The 21,504-nt window shown below is 28.6% G+C and overlaps 1 protein-coding gene and 1 pseudogene across 2 annotated transcripts in view; one reads left to right on the top strand and one right to left on the bottom strand.

The window, feature by feature from the left end:
• The window catches only part of LOC121120736 (allatostatin-A receptor), a 142,397-nt gene extending 128,612 nt beyond the window's left edge, over positions 1-13,785 (bottom strand). For both annotated transcript variants that reach the window (XM_071889616.1, XM_040715593.2), the window contains exon 1: positions 13,622-13,785. The gene's annotated coding sequence lies outside the window, so the exon portion shown is untranslated. The remainder of the gene's footprint in view (positions 1-13,621) is intronic.
• A 4,932-nt stretch (positions 13,786-18,717) lies between these two features.
• Positions 18,718-19,265, top strand: LOC121120064 (rRNA-processing protein FCF1 homolog pseudogene; annotated as a pseudogene).
• The last annotated feature ends 2,239 nt before the right edge of the window (positions 19,266-21,504 follow it).

Genomic DNA, 21,504 nt, shown 5'->3' with positions numbered 1-21,504 from the left:
AAATTAGTGAACATGAAAAAGTTGCTTCAAGGTTGTTAACTCAGAAAATCTGCCAACGCTCAAGATTGAGTGCACTCATAACACTCATAGCTAATGCAGTACAAACAAGTGGTTATTCTATAAAAGTCCTGAAGCACAAATCGTGGAATCTTACTATAAAAATCAAATGAGGCAACTAGCCCATCTTCCATAAATTGAAGAATATTAATTTTGCATTCCCGAAAAAGTGTTTTATAAATTAAAAATATTTTAAACAGTCCCTTCCCTTCACAAAAAATAAATAAATTTACTAAAAATACTATTATGTATGATGCTTGGAATTAGGTATAGCAGGATATTTTTCACTTTGCATTTTATTCGTCTGAACAAGATAAATTACCAATCCACTTAGAAAATGCCCTTGAAGGACACATTTTGATTTGAAAATCTGTTAAGTACAAAATAAATAACTTTTTCATTCTGCTCTTTAAAAATTAAGAAGTTAAATTGAGATAAATGATTTTTGGAAATTCAATGTTGCAGATTAAAGTACTCATTAGTATTTCAATATACTTGCTTTTAATTTGTCTTATGTTATGAGTACTTTAATCCTAAAATTTTGCAAATATACTTATTTGTACCGCGTAATATGCGCATATATTTTTAATGTTTTTCTCTATTTTTCTATTCAAATCTTAATTTTTGATACCATTGTATCTGATATAAATTGATTAAATATACTTTCATTTTCTTATTTGCCAAATAAGAAACACTATTTATCATAAAGAACTACAAAAATTGTTTTTAAATTATTACAAATACAACATTTTATTTTTTCCCCTTCATTTTAAAGAATTGATTTATTTAACATGACGTAGATTTTTAATTTATTAACTTTCAAAAAAGAGTTATAGATGAATAATTGTTTGTACGTACTTCTTTGTCTTAACAATAGGTGTTTTAATTTTTTTCTGATACATTTCTGGTCTTTCGTCTGCATAAACATGATTTTTTTTGTTACTTCTTAATATCCCATTTTTTTAACATTAACTACAGGATGTCTTTTCCATTTTTCTATTACTAGAATTGAGTTAAAATGAAAGTGAGAATAGAATTGTAATAAAATGAAAGTGAGAATAGAATTGAAACAGTTGTGTAATTAATGTCATAAGATACTAATTTATATTTTGTATATTTTATTATTAATTGATAACATAAAAAAATAGATGAAACTAAAAAATATATTAAAATTAATTAAAAGCCATTTATTATACAATGGTTTCCCTCAATTATATCATAACTTAACTTTTGAGTTAAAAGAAAAAATTATTTGACCTGAAATAATAATGAATCAAAATCCTTTGAGTACGTTCGAATTTTAATAAAAAATTGTGATAAAAATATCTCATATTTGAAGAAATAAAATATGAGACATGAGTGTTTTTAACTTGTATATGGTGTAACAACAAATCTAGCGCTTCAGATTTTCAAACTGCTGTGGCAATATAATGAATAAATGGTGCATTGTTTTTTATATATATTAAGTATACATATAAGCGTTTCACTTAGTAGACAAAACACTACCATGGAGTAAACAATATTTATTTCATACCTATTACATTTTCAGAGACAGAATGCAGATACACTATTGTAAGGATTTTAGTGAACAACGATCTGGATATTAGCTTTGTTCAGGTCCAAAAGATGACACGGATCGATAGGAGAAGGGGTGATCGTCTCAAAACGACTCAGAATGGCTCCAAGAACACTGCTACCAAAGGGTGACCAAGATATTTAACCCCTGATCTAAATCATATGGATTATTTTGTATGGAGTTATCTTGATTCAAAGGTGAACAGAGGAACTCACAACATCAATAAGTACATGGTAGACTCTATTTTCCTGGAATGAAAGAACTTAGATCGGGATTGAGTTTGTATGGGCTGTGGGTTGTTAAGGGCACGAATTTAGGTCGTTGTTGAGACCAATCGAGACAAAATTCTGTAAAGTATATTTGTAAAAGATTGTATCTGCTGCTCAGTTTTTCTTTTTGAAAATTTCCTTAAAAGAAAGACCATATGTTAATTTTAGTAGATCGATCTAAAGTGTCGAATTTCGTCGTCAAACAATCTATTAGTTTGTAAGAAAACGACAAAGAGTTGTACGGGCTTAACGAAAAATAATGTAACTCTCTGAAAAATAATATTATTTAATACTAAATATAAGTGTATTTTACTCACATAGAGGGTGCTGTACAAATTATTCCCTGCATGCGTCATTTTTTTAGACAACTAGTTATGAACAAGCTACAGACTAATACAGTACATTGAATATAATATATATATTTTTACTTTGCTTATACCCTATTGCTCTGTCTTTTAAGGTTATCTTGTATAGATTTTTACAAAAACTATTAAACGGAATCTCAATTTTACAAAAACATGTTGTAATGAGGTACTTCATCATATTTTATTTAAGAATTCCTAACCAACCAAAAAACATAAGTTTTTATTAATATATTTACTTTAAAAATTGCATTCAAATAGTTGCATTTCTTTGTTCAATATTTATAAAATTAATATTGAAGTTTGTAAAAAGAATAAGTTAACCTTGAAGAAATGTATTAATAAAAAGTACGAAAATGTAAACTGTATTCAGTTGTTAGCCTACAATGTTTCTGGTACTTGTCAAATAAATATGTACTAAACGTTGATTGGTTGAAGAAGAATCAACTATGTTAAGCTGTGGTTAATTTAAATTAATTAGTGAATAATAGTTCCATAGTTTGGAAGAATTGGCTAACTACAATCTTATATTAATTTTTTTTTTGTTTCTTTTCAGAAGAAGAATGGAAAGAAAGAATGAAGGTAACAACGTTAAGTAAATTATAAAGAAATATTCAAGAATAGATTTCAAAAAATATTTCAACGAAATAACAAAAATCAACAAAGTCAAATCTTAATATATATAGATTTTTTTATAAAAATTGTGTTTTTCGGTATGTTGCATATGCAGGGACACTCTCAACGTAGAACTTATCAATGCCAAGGTTACGGGCATGTTTTAGCTTAAAGATGACTTCCATTTTTTTAAATAATTGTACATTGCCTATTAAAACGGGTATTTGTAATAAATAGGCTATTTGGTCTAATGCCATAGCCAATGCTTGTATTTTGTGTGTCAACAAAAAAAAAATCTTGAGCAAAGTGGAGAAAATCACCGTAATTTTTACATCAATTTTGTGGAAATGAGTTAAAATAATCAAGTATATAAAATATAAAATAAAATCTATATTAGATTGAAGATACTTATGTTGCCCCCGATATTACTCATTTAAATAAAATACATCTTTATTTTTTGTTTTGACGGTCCATTTTAACTACTTAAAGTCTAACATTGGGCTTCTTTAAGAGATTATTCATAATAAGTTGATCATATAAATCAAGGATAATTGATTCATCCAAGAATAACAATGTATTCCGCTCTTGATTTTGAGAGAATTAATTATTGCTTGCTTTTATTTGACGGGCAACATATCTAATACCATCAAAGAGAGTTAAGTTTATCAGTGGATATAAATATTGACTATCTTAGTTGTTAGTCATTTCCACGAAAAAATGACCACTTGCCTCAAATTTGATTAAAAATAATTATTTTTATTGTTAAAGCCAGAAAAAATGATTGTTATCCCCTTTTATAAGTTGATTCCGTTAAAAATATATTTTGGGGATTTATACAAATTATTAAAAAGAAAATGTGACTAATTATGAAATAAATGTTTTGATATTTGTCAATACAAAAACAAGCTCTAATGACGTCTCGAAGTTGAGTCTAGATTAATTTATGTCCCTTTCCATCAACAAGCTATTATGATTAATTATTTAGAGGTGCCCCTAAATACGCTTCAATTAGCAAACAATAATGGTAACATTTATAATTATAAATTGGTAGATTTGATTTTAGAGCCCATACTGAGACCAAATTAAATATATTACAAAAAAATGAAGGGTTTAAACGATTTAAACGACATTATTACAGATCTGAACTTATCCCATATGTGTGAATACAAAGCTTGAAATTGACTAAACAATGTCTATGAAATGTTTGACTTTTATATTTATACTGTCAGCTCTTTACTAAGTGGTCAGTTGAGGGGAACAGAAAAAGTGACACTTTTGTACAGGTGACCATGTTAACTAGTTTTGATATTTTGGAACAATTGAAAAGTTGAAGCTGGTGAATAAAAGAATACAATAAAGGATGTAACTGAGGTCTGAGCAGTAATTTGATGACAGAGAGGTAGGGAAATACAGATATATGGGGAAAACGTTTATTTATGTCCATGAATACATATTTTATTTTTTTACTCTTTAAGAAAGGGGCTGTAAGTCTATAACCGGCAACTCTATCTTCTTCTTTTTTTTTACTCCACAGTCATATAAGTTTAAAATAGCGATCAATAAAAAAGCAAGTTCATCCACAGAACTCTAAACAAGTGGAATAAAAACGGGATTCTTTCTTTTAACAATTGAGTCACATTTTCTTAATTAATCATATAAAATATTTCAATGTAAAGTAGGGCCCGAATATTTGTATTTAACATTTTTAAAACGTCACATTATAAATTTCAACTAACATTGGGTTTTCTGATAGTTTTTTAGTAATTTTATATTTATAATTTTATGAAAAAACTCATTACTAACCAAGTTTATCATTGAATATGTGTATTTCCCAAGGAGTTACTAAGGAACTATGCACTAATAACTGTAGGTATGTCAAGTATATATATAAGAAGAATGATATATGACTCAAGTGTGAAGAAAAGGGAAACAAAATGACGTCGATAGACTTTTCATGCATATATAATTCTATGATTAATCTATGAACCTATGTAGTAGCTATTTAATCAATTGTTTGATTACTAGCATTGAATTGTAGGGCCACGCCTAAATCAGTTAACTATGACACCAGGGTTTACTATAATACTATAATATAGTTAACTATCATCAAAGAGTTGATATTTAAAAAAATCTTAATATCAAAAAATAAAAGAAACTTATTTCGAAATGAAATACAGTAAAACTATTAGCAATTATCAGAAATTCATATTATGACATCATATCAATTTAGACTTAATGCACGAACATTCTAAACGCATTTCCTTTATTTTCAGCATTTTGATAGTAAAGCGTATTTACCTATCATATATTTATGAAAGTATTTGTATACAAATAAATTTGTAAGCCGTTTTGACAGTTTAAGTACATGTATGAAATATTATGATGTAGTATTTGGCTTTAATATTAGTATAGGAATATTTATGTAAAGGTGGTCTTCTGATAATTGATATAAAATATTTATAAATAAGAAATGGGCTTAGGTAAACTTTCCGTTAGCCAGATGAATCGAATTTAAATTGATCAAAGGATTTTGGCCAAATAAAATGATGAGTTCTTATCATGAAACTAGGAAGATCGAAATACATTTAAATATATTTTATATTTTCTTTATTTCCTGGATATAAAATTTTCTACCATTGAAAAAAACAAAGAATTTTATATTTCAAAAAGTACCTTAAAATTCGGAAAATACAATCAAAGTACAGAATATTAACATTTTTAATTAATATTGCAGCCTTTTGCCATAATAACCAACTCCCGCCTACTGCAAAACTTTGCTCAACAGTTCATTATAAAGCTAGGTTGGATAAAACTGCGATGATGGCGGCATTCATTTGTTTATTTGTTGTATATCAGACTCACAAACGCTTCTCTTTGAGGTGTCCCAAAATAGCAAGACCCAAGGGCGAACAGTAGAGGCTGGGAAGAGTCCAAGTGTCTCTTCTTTTTTTTTTTTTTTAGCTTGTTGAACAGGATTTCGACTAGATAATACGCTTTACTCGATCCAAAGGCTTCAAACTCTAACGAGGAGTTCTTTTGTAGGCATTTATGTTTTAGTGGCTTGCTTCACAAAGTGTAGCATGATGGCCAGGCTACTGTCAAAATTACAAGCAAGGCCATTAACGGAAACCTTAAATACAGTCTATCCATTCAGAGATCTCAGATGGTGATTTTTCCTTCACGAATAGCTCCATAATTGGAGCTCTGCAGTGTTCCATGTTTTGGTCAAAACGGTCTTATTTCTCGGTTGACTATGCAATTTTTTGTTTACAGTTTCTGGAGAGCATTATCTATAGTAAGTTATAAGAGTTAAACATCGAAAAATAACAAATAGGACAAATACAGACCTATTAAAAAAGTTTAACAGTTTAGACGGAGGGCCTTGCAGAAGAGTATATCGGTTAATATGGTCAATATTTACGAATAATTCTACCTTCATTATAGGAAAGACATACTCTATTTATAAAATTAAGTGATTACAAAGGAAATAATCTAAATAAACTAAGAAAGATATTATAATTAACTGTTAAAAATTACCCTCTTGATTTAGAAACGAAAGGCGTTAATACGTGTAGAATGTATATAACCAAACTTTAAAAACATTAATTAAAGATCAAAGAATTTACGATCCTTTTGTTCAATAAACACTAATGGAAAAGCAAAAAAAAATTATGTTAAGACCTCAAATATTTGGTTTATACATTTAGGCACATGTAGAGATATTCTTTTATAACAAGGCCTGGTCCTCCATGTTTCACCAATTATTTAATAAAAGTCTGTGTCAGCTTTAGACCCCCAAATTCAGTAGGCAGTGGCCACAGTAGGAATCTATATTGAATACAACATTTTCTTTATATTATTTTGTTAACTATAAGCTTGTCCAAACCCATGTGTTAACTTTTTACAAATGTATTCTCCTTTCTAATCTACTTCTTTTATATGTCATATGGAATACAAAATATTTTCGAATATACATGTGGTACATCAACATATAAATAATCTTGAACAAAAATAAAAAAGGCAAGAAAATCTCGATATAGTCTTCTGTTACTTTGTTACTTATTTGCTGTTTTAATTTTAAATAGAAAACTTTTGTTTAAAAGCAAAAATTTGATGGAACCATTCAAAAAGGGATCTTGTAAATATTTATACTTAAAAAGTTTTTAGAAATATAATAATTTAATATTTTCAACTTTAGAGTATACTCAAAATATTTATCATCCCAGATAAAGGTTGTTTTTTTTTAACTGATTAGGAAATTTTAAAAACAGAATAACTTAAAAAAACTCTTTTTAAAAAATAGTCTATGGTATGACTAGCATCACTCAATATGACCATCCTTAGCTGCAATTTTATTCTCAAGACGAAAACGATACTTGACGTAGGTTCAAATTGTAAAATATTTACAAGATAACTTTTTGAATGGTTCAATCAAACTATTTGCATTTAAACAAAAGTTTTCTATTTAAAATTAAAACAGCAGATGTCTAGTTTGTTTATAAAAATAATACAGTTTATAAATATTAAACTTTTGTTAATTACTTCATAAGTGATGTAAAAAATCAACGAATGTGACCCGTCAGCATTAAAGGAAGCTCTTTAATGTTGTATTACACTCCATAATCTATTTCTATCAACGAATCAATCCTTTTAACTCTTTGTATTTGCTGCAAATTACACTATATACAGCAAAAATTGATTGTCAAAGTAAAAGAATGAAAAATTGAAGAATTTCTTTGAATGTTAGTATTCCTTGAGTTTTATATTCCAGTGATCCATGATACCATCCTACAAATATTCTTCAAGGCAGTGAGAGTAATGGATAGCCTTGCCCTCCATAACGCTGATGTCACTGTAGTAAAGTAGATTGAGATAAGGTACATTAAGGATTTTTTCTACAAAAAGATATAGCTTTCCAGGCAAAACATTTGGCCTTAGACATGTATAAAACGGAGTTCAATCTCGAGTCCCCACATAACTTCCTACTCGGTAATTCGCCTGCAACTTCGAGAAAATAGTTTACCACTAAGTCTTGAAGTACATCTTGGTATTAAACTTTTTATTTTCGTTGAAAAACTATTAGTCCACCTGGACAGTTTTATGGTTTTTTACAAGGTGTTCTTAACCTTTTTTGATGGTTCTGAAAGGAATCTGTCCTTTTGAAGGTTTAAAACCTGATTCACAGTAAACATATTCTTGCTCGATAACATTTCGACGTTCATAAAACCAGACACACATTGTCTTTTTGCTCACTGTTCAGTCATTCTTCGTCCGATTCACAAAAGCCATAATTTTATGAGCTGAGTGTATTTTTTTTCTTCACCCTTCAGATAATGGGTGAATCGAAGATAAAAGCAAAAAAAAAATACCTCTTGCACTCTGTATATATATATCAATTACTTAATCAAAAAAAAACCTCAAACTAAATTGCTTTATCTAAAAGATATGAAGAATAATAAATTGATTTTTTGCTTAACTGGCAATTATTTTTAAATATAAGTACTTAACTACAAATGACGTTGTATGCATAACGTTTGACCTTAAAAAGTGCTAAGGGAGACAGGGACAGTTTCGACACTTTTGCCTCAATTACTGGGAGATGATTTACTGACTAGAGGCTCCTAATTTATAACAACATATATCTGCTCCGTTTGAATCGATTTAAAGATAATACCAGTAAGTTGCTTTTCCTACAAAATATATTTGAATGCAACCCATTCAATATTGCAACTATCTACGTAGCTACGTACGGTTGTAACAGTAGTAGAAACTTAGTTTGTGTTAGACATTAACAAAATAATTTTTGGGGAATACATGGGAAGATATTTCTAGTTGCAGACGTATACTCTTTCAATAAAGGTATTATACCAGACTAAGATTGATCTGAAAGCCTTAGGATCAGTGTGATAGATCGGGAAAATTCACTTTCACAACCATCTTTGCCTTGGTTAAAATTTATGTTTGCTGTGAAGCGTGATGATATATGAAATAATGCAGTAAAATTAGCAATAAGATAACCATTTCAACACTTATTACAGTTGACAAATTATCACTGAGTGTTACCATTATTCAAACGGATCTTAAATCTCCGTAAGTGAACATCTTTTTTAAAGCGCAGTTAGTAAACTGGGTAAAAAAGGAAACCACAAAAATAATGTATACATTTATTTGCACTATAAACATTAAACGATTACAATAATTACGTCGTTTATTTGTTGTAGCATTAATGAAACTATTCCATTCATTTTGCTCTCGTAAATATCAATTAAAATGCTAAAAATACTTGTATTAGTATTAGACATCGAGAAAAAATATATGTTAATTTAAAATGGTCTTAATGACATGAATTTGGTATTTCAACACGATATAAATTGATATTCTTCCAATAAAAATATTAAATTTTTGCTTGTGCTAAGAATTTCTATGGAATATTTATTACTTTAATATGCAAGCATTTGGAATCAAATGAGTACCCATTAGTTTTGATGAGGTTGTGTTTATTATTTAAAATGTAAGGTACAATATTATAATTTCATAGCTACCATTGTACACCCTTGTCTAACAATCTAATAATTCACAAGGAAAAAACAAAAGAACAACTTTTAACAAACCAGTTAATTAAATTCACAAATGCTCGTTGTAATATTTCTAAATCAAAAAATAAATCCTAAAAAAAGTTAAAAAAACAACAACAAATGATTGAATACATATTGTCACCTTGAATATACATTTTATTTCAAGAAATATAGAGCCTTTATTATCAATATCGGGCTGTACAATATCCCAATTCACTAATTGAGATTTATTGTTTCATTTTTTCAATTTCGATGAAGTTATATAAACTCATAGAATAAAAGATGAAAAACTCATTCTTTTCATAAAAAAATATTGTTGTTAAAAAAAATAAATTACTTGGTTAAATCAGTTGTAATCGAATATCTAAAAAGTAAAGTGGCCTTTCCCGAGTTACATCTGTTCCAAGTCTCCCCTAAATCCCTAATTCTACAAAAAGTTATTTATGCAAAAAAAAGGTCTTAATTTGTAGATATTCATTCCATTATTTAATTTCTTATAGCGTTTTTTATACCAGTTGAACTACAATCTCAACAATATCATGTTGATTCATAGAAGTCATAAGTTGTTTCAATTTATCAAATGAAAGAGATTTTTTTTGTTATACCTTAAACAAAAAAAAAAGTATAATAATAAAAAGATACACACTTGTGTCAATAAATATTTCATCTCACACATTTCAGGCCGTTTAAGTGACTGTTTGAATTTGTGTGTACAAAAAAATATTAATCATTTATTTATCACAAAGAAATGAAACATTTTTACATGATAATATATTATATTTGCCCGGCATTGCCTGGGACATTAACTCATTCAAAGAAATTAAGTTTTTTTTTCGCTATGAGGAAGTAGCTGCTATTTCTGGGTTAATCCCCAGCTTGCATTCTCGCCGCCGCTTGTATGTGCTTAATATCCTTAAAAAACATTTGCTCTCCGTTTGATTAGCTGATGTACTGTGCTAAAATACTATGTATTTTAACACTACCACAGCAGCGTTTCTATGCACCAATAAACCCTTCAAATATTATATAGTAGACTCCAGCCCACTGTTTCTGCAGGCGAATACTTGGCCCAAATCAATCTAAATTTTTCAAGCACCACTTCCTTGAGCATAATGTAACCCTCGTAATATCCAAAATAATGTCCCCCAGGTTTTATAGGTGAAGTACTGTGCCAAAATTTAGTTTAAACTCTACCACCACTATGTTTCTATTCACCACGGAGCCCTTCTAAATTTATATAATAAACCCAAGCCCACAAATTGTACAGGTGAAGTCAAGTTAAATTTATCCGCCGCCGTTTCTCTGAGTATCAAGAAAACCCTGCTATTATCTAAAATACACACATGTACTCAGGTTGTACAAGTGAAGTGCTGGACCGAAATATAGTTTAAAATAAACAGCTATCCCATTTTTGAGAACCAACAACCACATCAAATATGCTAGAATAGACTGCCACCAACCGGTTGTGGGCTATTGGTTCCAGAGGTAAGTTAAATTCTTCCACTGCGGCTTCCCTAAGCAGTAAAGAACACTTATAATATCCGAATTATATCCCGGACGTCTCGTTGTACAGGCAAAAAGCTAAAAATGTTATTTTAAGGTTGTCACGGCCCCTAGGAACTCAAAAAATGTTACCAGAACAGTTTATGGAGCCATAAGAACGTACAAAATTTTTTTTAATAAAATCCACCCTTGGTTATGCCGTGATCGAAGAACGTACACACAGACATGCAAACTTGATATATATGTATTGTAAATTTAGGGTGGTTTGTTTGTCAACTTTTTAGATTCTCGATTCTCTAATTGAGGTTTGCAAAAGTTTTCATGTGGAAAGAAAAAACCTATACAGCTTTTTATTGTCCTACAATGTTTAATTTAGGTAAGGTAATCTCGTTCAAAATTTTAAAAGAAGTAAAAATTCTTATTTTAGTAAATATAGATTTCAAAAAAGATTATACTTTGTGGATAATATAATTTTAATAGATATTATTCTAACCTAAAAAAAAGTTTTTCTGATCTTATATTTTATAGAAACTATTTTCTTACTAAAAAACAACATTTTCTGATAAATTCATCCAAATATTAATATGAAATACCCTCTAAACAAAAATGCATCTTCACCAGAAAATTTTAGATAATCTTAATTTTTCTAAATTATTTTCTGTCTTAATAAAGGTTTTAAAAAAAAAGAAGACTCAGCTTAGTATACAGGGCCATGCATTTCAATTGAAAAAACTTCCAACCAGATCCCGTATGAGTGCATCACAGCCGTATTTTTCCTGCTCATACAAGAGGCTAAGTTACGATAGTTTTTACTTTATAAATTCAAATATTGATTTGTAATGGTTAAAATAGGGTAAAATGTCAGAAATGCGAACGGGTTCAAATAATAACTATCGTTTTAATACAGTTGTAAATCATTCTGAAACTTTTTTTAAGTGGCTGGTCCTTGAAAAAGTGCAAGACGGAGAAAAAGGGAAAAGTATGCCTGTCAATGTAATTTTTTTATTCAAAACTGTGTATATTCAAGAGATCTCTATTGCTAAATTTATAATTTGACTGTAAAATCAATCTCATCAACTGGCACCGTTAATAAATGATTAATATTGTTATTTTTGAGTAAATTGGTTACTTAGCGGTAGTATTAAGGCTATAAATAAGTCCTATTAATATCCTAATACCATCTGTGATATTTGAAAAAATCAAAAAAATCGTCACATGCATTCACGATCTGGATAATGTCGAAAATTGTTTACTCAAACTCATAATTACTGAACCCCCTTTCTTTTATCAGGGCCAAACTGGAGAGTAGAAAATTTGTAATTGAAAATGTTAGATATATATATATATATTTGTTTAAATTACAAGTTTCATATTCTTCTTATCAATAAAGTAAAACAATCTCTTTCCGAATAATACAAAATGAGCTATAAATTCATGATACAACTTTAACTAGCATTGAATATGCAAATTAATTAATTGGGTAATTTACTTACAAGATTTATGAAATAGCTGGTGTAAATTATTGATTCATATAATATATGTCCTTAATTTGTGATCATAATTGCTATGTTAATTAACGTTCATAATATATAAAGTATGTAATAAAAAAATAAATCATTATTCAGAGAGTATATTCTTATGTAAAAAAAATGGAAATTTAAAATATGACAAAATGTTGGGTAACATTATTCACTAAAATTTTGTAACAAAAATATGAAAACGAAAGAGATATGACTTATTTCACAGCTAGTAACTGTTAAACATCAGTTAACAAATTGAGTACATTTTATTATTATATTTTTTATTTCAGCTCAAAATTTATAATAGAAGCTGAGAGAACAGGATTTTGTAGTCTATTATACTTAAAATAGGATCTTTTATATTTAGGTTGTAGATAATTACTTAGACTTAGGAATTTACATTTCTCCTGATCGAAGGTTTAAGAACCCCTTAGATACATTATGAAGCAGGGGAATCGATCCTTGGGAATCATTAAAATAAGTTTCAAAATACCCATACATTAACATGGATATTTATGCAATGTTGAACTTAATTGACCATTAGTAATAGTTACATATGATTTGGGCCTCGTAATAAACGGGTCAGGGGGCCATGCCTTTCCTACTTTTGAGAATTTACTACATATAGGGTTTATTTTCAATAAAGGTATTAGCCACTCAACTTTTCAAAAAACTATATTACTGTAAACATCATTAAGCAAGTTGAAAAAAAAAAAACATTCTACAAGTCTATTTTTTACTTCTAAGCTCATTAAAAGTTAATATCAGATTACAATTCCTAAAAAAATTGATATTAGAGGGAAATGATCAATTAAGAGTTTATAAAGAAGATAGAGCACTAATATGATACAGAAAAGATACAAGAAGTATATTTGTGGTGTATCAACATAAAAACATCTCCCAGAAAAATCAGGAAAAGGAGAAAACCCATTTAATATTTTTACTTTATATTTAACATACATCCAAATAATTCATGAACATATTTGAGTAAATAATAAACTTTTTATTAAGATGTATGGAATGGGTTAAGATACATTAAGAATTTAAAACATAAACCTTTGTTGGTATTAGAGAAATGAACGTTAAAAAAATTATTATATTGTAGTGATGATCAATTTTGACTACTTTAAAAAAAAGTTCCTACCATATGTAAAACATTTCCAATCATATGAAATTGCATACCATAGAGAGAAGAAGAAAAAAAAGTCGTTTATCTATTGTCTTTTTGTTAATGAACACTTTTGATAATTAGAAGAAATAGCTTTATTTATATTGTGCAAGGGCACACTTGATGCTTCGACGAATACTGAGGTTTATTTTAAATAGAAAAAAAGTGTTCGTAGTTATGAGTGTTTTTGTATGCATAAAAAAAGGAAGGGGAAAATGCGTGATGTAAGGAAACAGTTCTCGTTCAGATTGAGAGAAACACGAGAAGCGCTTAAAAGTACATATATATACAAATGTATCTGTTAGTCTTTAGATATATGTATAGTTGTAAAAGATATGACTTCAGACGAGCACGATACTTTTCGTAGATTCAACCTCAGCCGAAATTTCATTTTTTAAAGCTGTTATCGTTTTTTATTTTTTAAGCCAATAATGCAAAGTTTGTCTCTCTCTGAATGTATGAATATACGAAAATGAATCATCGGGTGCATTCTTTATAGTTTTTTTATGGTGTAAACCATAAAAATATATTTTGATCCAAGAAATAACCATTTAGTTGTATTAATGTAATATTGCAGGCGTGTGTGGAGGGTTCAATCTATATAGTGCAAACTACGTTTTTGGATCTTAAACTTATTTTGTGATTTATATAGATTGAAAAAAGAAAACTAACCTAGAGTAATTCATAATATTGATTAGAAGTTGACAATAAAAGTACAATAAAGTTTGCATATATTTTTTAAAAATTGTCTAAAAGCTATATTTTATAGCAAGAAAAGTTTGTGGAGCTTCATGAAGAAATGGGATCAAACAACGATCCACCTCCTCAAGGAAGAATCAAGAAATTGTTCGAATAAAACTCTTGAATAAATAATTGGTTTCTGATATACGTACCTTTAAAATATATATTATTAAAATAAATGATGAATAAATATGAAAACATTTCTATATAGTTGTTTGTTTGATAGTTTCAGTTCCCATTTGGTGAATTCATAAAACATATGTGTAATGATATCATTTTCCTGACTCAAACTTGTATTGTTCATTAATATAGATATTAAAGTCACTGTTAAATTACAACGAGAATGAAAAATATATTGATGTTGTTTTTGACTTAATATACATCAATCCTTAGACGATTAAAGCACTTTTAACAGAACAGTCCTTCCTTTGAATGTAATATCCTTTGTTATAATCGAGTTAAAGTTTTTTGAAAGATTACCAGAATACTTTAAGTTGTCATGCCTCCGTATCTTCCTGCTATCTGTTCCGTTTGAGTCAAATTATACTGAGAGTTCAAATCTATGATAAAGTTACTTGAGTACAACGATGAAGTAGTATCCAACTTCATAGTGATACATGGAAGCGATTCTATCACTTCACAGACAAAATGAAAATATATCACTTTACAATAGAGTCATATCATAAATTCTAAACCCCAAACATTAACAGAAATGTTTTTTATAATACGGTGAGACCATAATTACCTCTTTATTAACTAAATATACATATAAATAACTTATTCACATACTAATTGACCTCTTCCACTGAAGGTAATCCATCATTTTTGTCTTCACATTTGAACAAAGATCCTTAAATGTCCGTAAAACAGACTTTTTCTGAGTCCAAGTTATCATGCTTTTGAGTCTAAATCTTCAAGCTCCGAGATGAGTTCGTTTAATGATACATCTAAGCTACGACGTCACTGAATCCGATATATGCCCAAGTTTTTATTCTCCGAGACAAATCAATTTTGTTGTCTTTGATGACACGCCAAAAGCTTCGGGAGGTAGGTTTGGAAGTTCTTATGAATCCATCCTACAGTTCTGATCTGGCACCAAGTGACTACTACCTGTTCCCACTATGGCAAACGCGTATGGGGTACACATTTGGCCTCAATAGTCTTTCGAAAATTGATTGTCTAAGTTTTCGCCATAGGAACAAGGGCTTCTACGGGTAGGGAATTATAAAATTTGTTTTCTTGTTCCCCATAAGTCATAGCACATAATGGGGCACACTTGGCTGAAATCAGATACTTATAACACTTCCTATAAAGCATTGAAATAAAGTTATAAATACGCAATTAGTTTTTCCCCCAAATGTAATGTAACTTTAACATTTTCCCAAACCTTGCATACTACCCTGGGGCATTTATACAACCCAAAGAAAGAAATATCATCCTAATATCTCGTGTAAATTATACTTTTACTGAGGAACTCAGGAATTGTACTTTTTTCTGAACTCTTATAAGCTTTTCTTCCAGATGATCGATTACCATTTCCTTAGGCATACTTCATTTATTTTTGTACGTAATTGAGAGTATAACTTTATTTTTCCTTATCTTTTCTTGAATATACAATTTAAAACTTTCTTCTTACATAACATGATTAATTTTTAATTAATCAAGGAACTAATAATTTAACACATACTTCACATCTTGGACAAAAAATCTCAGAAATAAATAAACTTACTTCTAAAGCATGAATAGTATTTTTATTATGCTAAATTCAATCTTTATTTAATATGTTCTAATTTGGTATAATAAAAAGATTTACATATAATTAAGCTCCTTTCAGTACCCTTACAATTGATAAAAAATATCCCAGGATCTCATTTTCAATTTTGCATTAAAAACATTTTATCTCTTCCGGAGTCTTTTCATAAATGTTACAAAAAAAATCTTATTCTCCGTAAATAAACCAATGTAGGAAGAAGTCCAGTATGTTATTCTTTATCCGGGTACAATGTAAAGTATGCACGACATATTTTTTCTTTCTATCTCGAAATTAGAGCCAACGGAATGTTGAAATTCAATCTTTTAATAATAAGGAAATAACTAAATGGTATTAACAAAATGAAGGGGAGAAGAAGGACTCGGAATCAATTCGTAGATTAAGAGATGAGGCCAAGAATCAAGAAAAAATTGTTTTTTCCTTTCATAATGAGATGTGATCTCCTCGGGCCTCAACCCTCAGTCAACTGATTATCTATGATTCTCTATTCACTGCCCGAACACTTCATAAAAGACAAACTCACAACTTCCTTCACATAATGAGGCCTTCCATCTACTGTTATGATCCTCTAAAATACTAATTGTCCAAATATTTCAAAAAAGTCGAGATGCCTCTCCTAATACACCTATTATATAATATAGTTTTCTTCTGGGGATATTATATCCTAATTTTTAACCCTCCGTTAGTGAACTGGGATATGATACACCACAAGCTTTATAAAAATGCTACTTATTTTCTATGAATCTATATTTTACCGCCAATACATTTCAGTATGCTCCTTTTTTTATTCAAGCTCCGTTTAGTATTGATTGGTTTACTTTGCAATTTTTAATCTAGGTTTATTGAACTTATTTTCCTGTTTTGCAAAAGGAGTGACTTTTTTTTTCAAAATTAATTTCTAAGATTCTTAGATAAAAAAAATTAAAAAGGTGGATACGAGATTAAACTATTTCTGCTTATATTCTAATTAATACAAGCAACGTGATCAAACCTGATGGGTGCCAATTTGATTCCAAATGTTTGTATATTAAAGTAATAAATATTATATACAAATTTTACTATAAGAATAACTAATTGTATTTTATTGAAACCCCAAACTGATACTGTTAAGACTATTTTAAAATAGCACTTCATTTTTTATCGATGTTTTCAAGTCATACAGGTCTTTTAAGCACTTTATTTGAAATTTACGAGTACAAAATGTATGAGATAGTAACAAAAAAATGATACAAAAATTAAATAACAAAATTATAATCGTTTAGATGTTTATCTTGTAATGAAATACTTTATGTTTTTAGGATTTATTTTTACATAATTCACGATCCGTATTATAATTGAATGTTTACTAACGGAGCGCTTAAGAATTGCAATAACTGAATTTTGACTTTCTGTTGTCGTAATTTTCAATTTCGCGATAGAAAAAGAAATTATGACGTGTGGACAAATGTACTCCTTTCAATTTTGAATATTGCAGTATATCCTTTTCTATTTGAAGGCACGATTATAATAACAACATGTTCAAAAATATCTGAGATAAAAATGAGCTTTAGATTGAAAGTTGACAAGTTCATGTGTTTTATAATGTGTTAAACTGTTATCCAAAAAGATTAAACGAATACCAATCTTTCTTAGAATGATGTACAGTACACACTATAACTTTTTTTTCCGGCATATAGTCAAGAACAAACAATACTTTATTTGCTTTCCTTTTACCCGACAAAAAAATAATGTACACAAGTAATATTAATCATTTAATTATACATATTTGGATGAAAAAATAACTATAAATTGAAATGATACTATATTTGTATATTTTAAATTTCGTAGTTTTTTCTCATTTATTCAGATACTTTTTTTTGCAAAAAATAGCATTCATTTAGCTAGAATTTTGAATATTTTGAATTAATTTTAGATTTTTTTTTGTAATATTAACAATAGATATAAAAAGAAATAAAGGATTTTAGAACCTAGGAAAAGATAAGATAAGAAAAAAAGTTGTCGTCGCTTCAGATGAGTACAATATGATAATGAAAGATTGATTTTTTTTTGTTATTGCAACCTGAAAAAGTGGGTTTTCTTAAAAGCTGTTGTTTTTATTCTTTTATGCTTGGTTAAAAAAATATAATTATAAAGTAATCACAAAGGTCTGAAAGACAAAGAGTAACACTGAGTATTTGTTATAAGTATAAGTTTTTGTTAAACTACAGTTGAACTGATGATTAACATTGGGATAATTCCTGCTTATATTCTTTCAAGACACGAAAGGTATTTTTGTTCACTGCTATCATGTCCTAGATGCTTTAAGCTAACCAAATGACGCTTGAACCTGAAATTTAGAAGACATTCGTTAATAAATATATTATTCATATGGGTAAAAAACTTTATTCAAATAATATATCATATTCTTTCTAATGCTTCATAATATTGTTAAACCGTCTTTTTATATAATATTTATATATATCATCTTTCTTAATAATATTCAAATTAATAGACCAAGTAAATAATAAGTGTGTCTGACAGGAAATTTGCCTCTGGAAAAAAGGACCAAAAAATAGCTACCATGCAGCGTTTGCTAAGTCTAAATGACTCCAGGATGAAGTAGGAACATAAAGTGAAACCAAAGAAGAAGAAAAAAGGATCAACAGGAAATAAAGAAATCGTTGCTCCTCAAGTCTCATTAACCTTATTATTTTGGTATAATACTAAATTGGGTCCCCTTTTCACATTATTAGACAAACTTAATCAATTTTCCATCAAAAACAAGATGGAGATTGTTCAGTCAAATATGTACGCTCTAAGCCTAGTGAACCTTATATTAGTTACCTTGCTTTATGAAAATTAGAAAAACTTGATAGTAAATTCTGTATTGCTTTAATGATTGTGAAGGATTCGTAATTTGAAAGGCTTCCTTGTATGCATAAGGGAAGATATGCTGATAATTGTGTAGTACGGAAAGTTACAAAACATTAGTGCTACATTGATGCTATTTGTGACAAAAATTTAAAAAGACGTATAAGAAAAATTCATGGAGTTCTGATTATGTATTTGACTCAACACAGATATTCCAAAAAAAGGATGCCAGATGCCTATTGCACACCCAAGTCTTAAAATTATATATTCCTTGTTATTATATATTAAAATATGAAATAGAATTCGTATGCACTCAAAAAAGAAAGAAAAGAATATTAAATTACTATTATATGAGCAAATTTTTCATAGTTTTAAACATGGGATTTAATTATGTATAAGCTATTTATAAGGGAAAGGATAAATATATATTTATATTTTGAAAATCTGAATATAATGTTGAGTCCTTGTTTTGTTTTAAAAAAAAATTCATATGCAATTCTCTTTTGAAAAAGTGTTTCTGATTTTTTTTTAATCTATTCTGTTCGGGGCCCCATATTTTCTTATAATTAATGCCAAAGTAGGGCAAGTACCTTTCATTCACTTTGATTTAAAATTTGATCTGCATTGAACTAAAGGGAAGTTTTACCTATAAATCAGATCTTATGACTTATTTTTTCAATTCAAAGATGTTTTTATCAGTTGTAATTAATCTCTTCTTGATGAAGTAGTATTTTTATATTACTTCATCAAAAACATTTCCTCTCTAAAAGTATAATCTTCTCAAAAATTAATTTTAATCAGCTTAGCACAAGGGGCTTTATAACACATAATCAATTAATACATGTTTGCATGATTAGTTATTTTCAATTTATGTCATATACCACATTTGTAGTCCGTCAATATAAAAACAATATTCTGCATTAAAATGGATAGCCTAACAATTTGAAAAATATATGATGCTGTCATGACTTTTTAATAAATTAACTGTGACCAGCTATAAAATGAAGGAAATAAACCCAACCCTCGCTGTGTATCTAGCTATAGTTTTGGCAAGAATTACTATAGATCTTCAGTTCTACTCCAAGACCAACAGAGAATTATTACACTTATAACTCCCGAGAAAAACTTCATTGTTACTCTATGTATTTCATGATCACACACACTTGTCACTATTTTGTACTTAGATCTTCCCTTCTCAAGAATAAAATAATAATGATAATAGCGGTAGAAACTAAAAAATCATGTACTAATTGCAACTACAATTAGTAGCTTCCACTTTCTAGGATAATTTTTTTACTCTGATAACTCCCTGACAAGTCAGGTTGCAACCACATTCCAAAACATTTTTCAAAATGTTTTGGAGGTAGTAGATTAGTAGGTGTTGGTGTGACGAGAAGAAAGGGAGATAAGGAATTGAATAAGGACATAGACATTAATTACAACGACTATTTACAGCTCAGGATAAGAAAAATCACTCTTCTGTTTGTAAACTCTAAAAAACAGACGAGCTAAAAATTACACCCGATTTTCAGGGCACTATTTTTCATGAAAATATCAGCCGTTAATAAATATTTACGGCTACGATGTAGCTTAATGTAGAACACGCTCGAGAGAAATTATTCTTTTGAAATAATTGTGCGTGGGTTTGCATAGGAAAAGGAAATATACTTAATGTTTATAGAACTCAAAGTCCATTCTTAGGTTGGACGGAGTAATTGTAATACGATCATGTTTTACATTAACTTAGAGTAGTAGTTTGTAATGAAAAAAAATAGAGCGAGGAGAAGGCGAATGAAAAGTATATTGCACACCTGAATTAGGACTCATATTAATATCAGCTGCTTTTTATTTGATTCTTGGGAGAGGAAATGAATTCTTGCTATAAAGAGGAGAACCTTCAACATTTTAAATAGCATTAGAGCTAGGAAAATATTATAAATATATATTTAAATTCATCTATATATTTATTGTGTTTTACATTTTTTAATAATTTAGACAAAAGATTTACAATAGTGCTCACATAACAAAGAAAAGTCAACATCAAAGCAACTGATTATATTTTAAAAGTATTGTATTTTATTTTTCGATGGAAATAACTTTCCCGTAGGCCCTTAGATTTTATTAAAAATATATAAAAATACGAAAAGATATTTCATCTTCTAGAAAAATCGTTATGATTTTTTTTAAGCAAACCTAATCTTCACCTCAGGTATCACTCATTCTAAAGCCAACCCTGGCTGTAAAACACCATTAGCTAAATACAACCTGTACTTTTTTTTATGCTATGTATAAATTTATACATAGTAGGATAAATTTTGTTTTGTAAAAACAGTTTTGAAGGCTTAGTGAATCAAGAACAGTTTCATTCATTTGAATTCGAATTAGTTATTAAAACAAAACTTGTACAGCGTTACTATCATGCAAATCTAAAAATATTTTTTTACATTTATACGCTCAGTTATCAGCCAAGGGACTCTAAAAAATAGAGGTTTGGCAA

Source organism: Lepeophtheirus salmonis, chromosome 6, assembly GCF_016086655.4.
Source record: "Lepeophtheirus salmonis chromosome 6, UVic_Lsal_1.4, whole genome shotgun sequence".
NCBI lineage: Eukaryota > Metazoa > Arthropoda > Copepoda > Siphonostomatoida > Caligidae > Lepeophtheirus > Lepeophtheirus salmonis.
The sequence above is the reverse complement of the archived record's forward strand: the minus strand, read 5'-3'. Positions and strand labels throughout refer to the sequence as shown.